Genomic DNA, 8523 nt, shown 5'->3' on the forward strand with positions numbered 1-8523 from the left:
AGTCCACTGATACCATGCACGTGCATCTAGCCATCCAAGAGAAAGGTGAACCCTCGATCTCGCTGGTGCCTCTCTCACTTGAGATGGAAGTTGACCGTGGCAGTTCTTCTGTGTTAATGGGTAGTAGGTGGATCGTCTCTCCTTTCTATCCATCATGTGACTACTTGGTTTCCATCTTGATGGTTGTCTTGTGGGGTGATGTGGGTGATGATATGTTGAAGTTTTAACCCACGATGGCTTTTTCTTGACTTCACCCTGCTGTGGTGCCTGTTGTGGTGTCTTCTTTTTCAATATGACTTCAACCACTGAGCCCTCCTCTGATGTATCATCACCTGTAACCTTTTCTTCTGCAACCTCTATTTATGTTTGATTGTCGATCATCACTGGCTCATCATCAGATGTGTAAGTGTCATTAGAGCTTTGTGCTTCTGCCTCCATAGTCTCTGCTTGCGTCTTAATGGAAATATCATGCACTGTAATTTTCTTCTTTTTATACCAGAGCTTCAGGAATTTCTTCTGCACATTAATATTAATAGTACCCACGGATTCCATCCAAGGATATCCCAAAACAACATCCATATTATCCATCTCTGAAGTATAAAAATCACCATGCAACACATACTTATCTATAGAAATCTTCAAATCCTTATACACTTGAACATCCTCATCCTCCACCTGTGTGTTTTTAATGTTTTTGGCAGGAACTTGCAATTTTTTTGCCAAATTAACATGGATGAAATTATGCTTGCAACTAGGATTTATAGAAACAATGATCTTCTCTTTCTGAATCAATCCATGAACCTGCAATAAGGATATACCAATAGGAAATAACCCCACATGTTTCCCCTTATCTTGTTTTCTAGTTTGAGACCATTTGTCCATAAGGAGTTTTTCCATTTCTTCATTCGAGATTTTGGTCAAGGCTATACTGCCCAGTGAGTTCCACCATATGGCGGCCTCGTCTTTCAAAAAAAGTCGTACCATAAACTTCCAGTTCTCCTCTTTATATATTTTCTTTAGGCTTTGTATGAATTCTTCAATAGTAGGGCTATCATCTTTTCCAGCAAAATATTCCATGAAGAGAGTTTGAAAAAAATTCACTTACTTTGGCGAAAATTTGAAATTGTCACAGTTTCATCAATATTGCTCAGAATATTTATTATAACCTGTTTTTAGAAATGGAACAATCATTCTGCATCTGCCCATGTGGTAGAAATCTTGATCCAGGCACTTGGAATTTCAGATCTGTGCTGCTACTCTCCCGCCGTCACCAAAATTTCTGCAAAAAAGAGCTGATTTTAAATCAGCGATATCTCCCTCATCCGGACTTCGATTCGACTGATTTTTTTTTTTAAATTCGGTATTTTTTCCCAAAGAATCTAGATCTGCAATTATATTTTGTAGATCTTGTACCCAGACATCTAGATCTGTGCCGCAAAATCGCTGCCCTGAAAATTGTCTGCAACCCCACTGATTTTTAGATCAGTGATATCTCCTTCATCCGGACTCCGATTCGACCGATTTTTTTTTTGAAATCGGGTATATTTTCACATAGAATCCAGATCTGCAATTAGAATTTACAGATCTTGCACCAAAACTTACAGATATGATCTGTAAACTAGCGACCCCCGAAACCTTGCAAAAAATAAAAAAAATTCTCCACGGTTTGCCCAAGAAAGTGCTCTGATACCACTTGTTGTAGATCTAACCCAAGAATATTATAGATCTGATATAAAAGTATAAGATAATGCAAAGAAACCCAGAAATAATATGAAATGATTCTTTATTATCAAACCCTTATGGTAGGGCAACACCATACATTCACTCCTTAAGGAAGGAGAACACTCCACAAGCCATATGCCTGTTCATACAATAATACTTCTCTTCATATCTCTCCATGTGGAGTCTCTAGCCTCTATATAGGCCTCATACATACAATACCATGCATCATTACCATGGTTCCCTCATACCATCAACTAATACCATGGGCCCATTACATTATTATTAACTACTTGTGGTCCCTTACATGACATGGGTTAACCACCTTATTTATTACTATGGCCCATCCCATTATTACATTATTACCTTGGGTACCTCCATTGGTACCCCATATTATCCCCCCTAGGTATATAACAGTTGGTATTGGGGGCTCTCCGGACAGAGCTGAAGGAGTTGCAGGTTCGCACTCCATAGCTGGCACAGTGTCCACCAGCCTCACGATCGGCACTTTAGCTGCCGAGGAGATGTTGCACACAAGGGTGACCAACATGATAGTGCTACCAGATGGGGCACTCACTACAGAGAATGAGGTCGATAGGTCCATGGTTAGCAGTTTGAAAGGGGTAGGATTGAATATGGCTGCTCTCCCTCGAGAGATGTTCTACCTCTTGCAGGATGGAGTCACCGCGGAACTTAAGGCCTGGGAGAGTCGTGCTCTGCAAGTGATGAGCGAGTAGTGCATCAACATCGAGTAGTTGGGCCTGCAATGCAATGAGGCAATACAACAAAATAAGCAGATCATGCAGGTAGTAGAGGAAGCTTGCTGAATGATCCCGAAGTTGGACATTCAGGCACAAGAACCATTGGTGTTGCAGGTCCACAAGTTAGCCACAGGGGTGCACGATGCTCGAGCAAAGATGACCAAGGTTCAGTTGGAGCTGAACTTGCAGATCATAGAATTTCAGTTGCGAGCTCAACCTTAAACTCCACCAGAAATCAAGGAACAGCATACCACCGCTGTTACAACAGCAATAGCGGCAGTTGACAGTGCTATGGCAGACTGCATGTAGCATTTTGAACAGTCATTCGAGGTCCTAACCACCCTGCAGGAGGACCCGAATGTAGAGCACTTTGAGGCAGAGGCGCACGTGCTACAACAAAAATATGATAACGTCAAAGGAACCACGTAGACAGTCGCCCTTACATAGAGGCTCACACGGATGCAGGAGGCAAAGGCGCTCAAGGAACAGGTGGATGCCACTCGACACAAAGAAGCGGTCTTAAAAGCACGCCTACAGCCATGGATAGACAAGGCTTATATGATCACAACCTCCATTGAAGGAAAGCTCGTGCAACTACAGGCAACTCAGCAGAATATTCAGGGTAGCAGTTCAGTGGCAGTCACCGAGCAGGGAGTGAAAGAAGTCCAGCAGGCGGCCGCTCAGTGCACTGCCAAGGTTGCAGTTATCCAAACAGAGCTGGGAGGTCTTCGTGCTAAGATCTTTGCACCTACAGAGTGACTCGAGGGTGAGTCATGATGTTTGTGTTGGGGGCCTGTTGGGCACGAGATCCCCCAAGGGTAGTTTTGGGGCTAAAATCCCATATTTTGGTCAAATTTTGTAATCCAAGTGTAAAGACTCTGCATTTTGTGGTCATGGAGCACATAGGTGTTAAATAGTCATAGGGTTGTCTGCCCTTATTTTCAAATGTAATTTCGGATGTAGAAGATCTATCCACGGTCAGTGGACCATAGGATTGTATAAATAGAGCTAAGCTCTAAGTATTTTAGAAAAGAAGAGAAGAAATGAATCAAACAGGAATGGAGAGATAGCTTTGAAGTAGAAATCTAAGTATTGGGTTTTAGTGTAGGTAGAGTCTCTACAACTGAGTGTGCAGATGCCTAGAATTCTGCAGCCGAGTGCGCGGACCCCTGCAGCTGAGTGCGCAAGGTGGGTCGAGTCTGTAATTGTTTGGAATTATCAATAAAGAGAAGTGTTCTACAATATATGCATCTTTATTTCCTGCTTGAGTATATGTTATGTTGGCTATGAATTTCACTTATAATGCTTATATGATGCATGAATACATATAATTTTGTTTGTTAAGTGAATGCAAGTAATAACATCTATTTACACAAAGCTAACTAAGATATATTAATAAGACAAGTAAGATACTTAGCATGGTTTGGGAAATATCATAGTTCGCTGCCCTAGTAGCACGAAAGTCTCTAAGCCATAGGTTAGGGCTGTGTGAGAGCCGATTTCACCCTTTCACGAAGGTACTGAAGGGTGGAACAGAGGCCTAAGCAACCGGCATGAAGGCAGGTATAGCTAGAATAAATCGACATCACCTCCATCTGAAGGGTGCGGAAACTTGGTTCCAGCATCCCCCCATACTGCTTTGGGTGAGACTTCAATCCGCACTCTGCGGGCTGATGCCGAAAGGGCTAGTAGTGTAGGGATTTGTTTGACTAACTAACGTTAAGCATGGGTCAGGCCCCCTCAAGGCAACAACATGCTATCCAAACCATTCAGTGCACTCACCAAGGTGAAGACAAGAAGCAAGTCCAACTGGAGATGAACATGTACTTCGGCAAGTTGATGCGCATGACCACCATCACACACTTGAAGATAAACATGGGAATTATGCATCAATGTGTTGTCGGTTTAGCCTCACCCAAGAATACCATGCACATGTTAGCAGATGAGTTGGATGAAGGAGCCATACCAATGCACCGGATGCAACGGAGGCAAGAGCTTGCTTCAACAAGATGTCACCATGGGGTGCATGCACACCATCATGGACGACCAAGCTTGGGATCATCTCACCAACCTCACCATCACAAGCATGTCAAAGAGTTGGTCTCACCTCAATAGACCGAGTGTTAATGATGTCTTGTATGGATTGCTCAAGCCATTTTGTCTCACATGAGCACATGTGCATTGTCATGTATTGTCATGTCAAGTGGAAGTTCAACAGTGAATAGTTGGATGTAACAATCATAGAGTAGATGAAGAGTCATGACGGTAGATGATCTATCACGAAGGGGAATGTCAAGGGTCACCCCACCCTTTCTTATAAATAGAACCTCATATCTCATTGTAAAGGCTTTTGGTCATCGAAGCTTCTGATAAGACTATCTTGGAGAGAGCTTGGACAATATTGTAACGCGCCTTGGCTTCACCACTACACAGAGCTAGTTCATCGCTTTGGAGGAGTAGGCAGATGTGGCTATAACGTTCCACTATTGGAGCTAGTGGGTGTACATGGATATATTGTATGATTGTAACTTACACTTCTTTATATAATAAGAGTTAGCACGTTTCATGCATCTGTTGTATTGTATTCTAGCTATCTTGTTTACTCTAGATGGCATATGTATTTTCTTTCTTACGCACGCATGTATGGACTATTCTGTATGAGCATGTATGAACCTTTCTCAATGTGTTGATAGGTATAACCATCACTTTGGATTGGCAACTGATTTTCTTTCTAGCTTGTGATGTATCTTCGCTCGTGTGTTCCCTTCCCATTTGAGTACTATTACAGGTTGCCAAGGGGCGCACTCATCTCAACCCACATGTGTTAGAACCTCTCATGCACCTTCCTTGACTCACTATAGTTGTCACACCCTTGCTACCTACATAGTTCTAGCTTACTTGCCTTTGTTCGAAATCGCGGTCAAGGCATTACTATACGACCCACTGTTGGGACTCTTACACCAAACCGTCTAAGGTCTAATTGGGACTTCTTATCGGGGAGATCCCCTTACATGTTGGCGGGTCTAGCACTGTCAACATTTTGGTGCTAGAAGTTGGGCTAGATGACAAGTTGAGTCCTCGCATTTTTTTTGAATCTCTACACACCTATCATGACTAACTACCGAGTTTATCTTCTGGAATGTATGTCTTATGGAAATGATTTCATCATCTCATAAAATCTCTCAGATAACTTGTCTCATAAAACATTTGATGGTGGAAGCTATGTAGCCTTGGTTAGGCATGCGGTCGGCATTGTAGGCTCATGCTACAGACATGGATTCTTTGAAGAATACATGAGTTGCGCGTTGTTTGTCTACATGCTTCGAGGGCACCCCATGCACTAGTGTGCCACGCTGCCCAAAAAATATATTCATTCTCTTGCTCATCTGGTCACAGAGATAGACCATGTGTTCAATCACTTTAACTGTAAAGCACTCAACAAAGAAATTCTGGAATTATGAAAAGCACCTGATGATTCTGTTGAACAGTTTCACACATGCTTTTGTAATCCTACATACCAATTCCCTGAAGATGAGATTGATTGGAAATTTCTTGATGGGAGATTTGAGTATCTTCTTTACATATATGAAAATCCATAATTATTGAAATCACTCGAAGCCCGCTCATACTCTAGTGATGGAACTACACAATCACGCACAGGCACAGTCACTATGACAAGTTACTGTCTACCTTCACCTCATCAAACAACTCCACCACCACAGAGTGATGTGGGAGATCATGAAAACACCTTTGTTGAACTATCATGTCCTACCACCCCACCCGCTCTTGATATTTTTGCAAATTTAACTTGCAAGCCTATTGGTTGCCATGTGGACTCATTCCCTCGACCTCCATCCTCGCATTTTGTTGATCCTTTGGATTGTACTGTCATGTGTTATCCTATTCCGAACTCCTCACCTATTGTGAATGAGGATCAAGTAGTCGATGGAGTTGGTGTTATGTAGCCAACCTGCACCATCATTCACGATGAGTGTATGCGGGCATCTAAAGAAGAGCCCGAGGTGAAGGATGACTCCCTTCCAACCGCGCCTTATCCGCTTCATCCTGACATCCCTTGTGATTCTTCCACTACTAATTTCTCCTGTGAAAACTCATTTCCAGATGTTTCTACTTCCGATCATTCATAGGACACCTCGGATGGCATTCTGTCATTACGGTGCGGAGAGGACACATATTCCTCAGAAAATCCATTCAATTTGTCATTTATCTTTATTGAAAACACATAGGGTGAACATCTTTGCTTCTCATCTACCCCTCTACCCAATTCATCAAATCATGAGGATGTTGACAAACATCCTAGATTTTTTGATCTTGGTTGTCGTGACCTATTCACTTCCTCATCTGATCACGTTGTTGATTCAACCATTGTTAATCTATCCAATACACTGGTCTACGATGATCTATCTGTCAATGAGGTCAGAACCCCCCATACTATCGAGGCACTTCAGCCCAAGCTTATGGTTATGTCAAGTCCTCACTGTCCTGAGGTTGGTTTCACTTTCGGTTAGGAAATTGTTGAAAAATTCAAGGCTCCTCATCACTCTTTGCTTTGCACTAAAGATCAACCAAACACCTAGATTTTTCTTCCTCGACTCAAACTACATGATCCCATCGCTCATGCATTGGAGGAATCTTACACAGCAACAAAACATGCACAACACAAGTGGTCTACCGTTCTCACATATGCTTACATGTCATGGTCAAGAGAATGCATACACTCAACATCTGCACGCAGTGTAGCACAACATCATGGTAGCACCACATAATGCATGTCATGCACTTTCACTCATCTTTGTTCTGTGGTCACTTATAAGCTCGGAGTGTGTTTGTCTTCATTGTTACATCTTTCTTGTTTGCTAGTTCCCACAACTGTCTTGTTCGCAAACCATGCATTCACCAACATGGGTCAACCAATGTGTAGGTGGCTGTAATGGAAGTATCACTTCACGTGAGATGACCCATGCACTATTAGCTTAGGAGTAGGAGTAGTGTTTTCTTTTTAGTTGTTTTCTTGCATGCTTGTTTGTGTTAAAAAATTATATATTACAGAGAAATGGAACACATAGAATATTGCAGAAATATAAACAAAAAATGCATAAAACCAAAGAGACATAGATATACATGGTTCACCAGGTTTGGGCTACGTCCACCCTGAACAACCAGTCCTTCTTTTCTATTATCCAGCAAAATGAAGAGACACAACCTACAACATATCCGCTGTAATATCCTATGTTTTCTCTCGCAATCTCACCTCTATGTTTCTCGCTCAAAGAATACACATCTTATACAGCCTCAATACAATGCTGTCATACAAAGAGAGGGGTAGCCTTCTAGGGCAAAAAAACCTAAACTAAACATAAGTTATACCTTCAGATCATCTGCCTAATGAATGGCCCAGATTGACTAGAAATTACTATACTTTTACAAGGCAATTTTACATCTGATTCTAGCTCTACGGGCGCTGCCCCCGAAACCCCCGCTGGGGGACCACTGGCCCCTGGACCCCCCAGCCAGGGGGGATCAACCACCCCGAACCCCCTCGAAGGGACAAGTCCCCCCCGCACCCCCCCCGCATGGAGGGGTGTACAAACCTCCTGGGGTATACATCTGGCTGAAACAAAGAGCTCTAAATAATCATACTCCACACCCAACAATCTCCCACTTGGAGAATAATTGTAGCAACTCCACCGCTGCTTCATTTGCTGGACAATGACTCCTCTTTGGACCTGGCTATTTCTCATCTTCATCATCATCCTTGAAGACCAATTGAAACTAAGCATATTCTTAATTTCTCCCTAGTTACAACTTTTGTTAGCATATCTGCAGGATTCTGGTTAGTGTGTGTCTTTTCTAGCTTCAACTCTCCATCTTCCAACACTGATCGTATGAAATGGTACTTGAGCTATATGTGTTTAGTCCTGGAATGAAATTTTGAGTTCTTTGCAAAATTAATGGCACTTTGGCTATCACTGTATAACGTGCCCATATCATGCCTCTTACCCAATTCACCCACAAACCTTTG

This window comes from Pinus tabuliformis, chromosome 9, assembly GCF_031772625.1.
Source record: "Pinus tabuliformis cultivar Carrire ecotype Pingquan chromosome 9, CPIR1, whole genome shotgun sequence".
In the NCBI taxonomy this organism is placed as follows: domain Eukaryota; kingdom Viridiplantae; phylum Streptophyta; class Pinopsida; order Pinales; family Pinaceae; genus Pinus; species Pinus tabuliformis.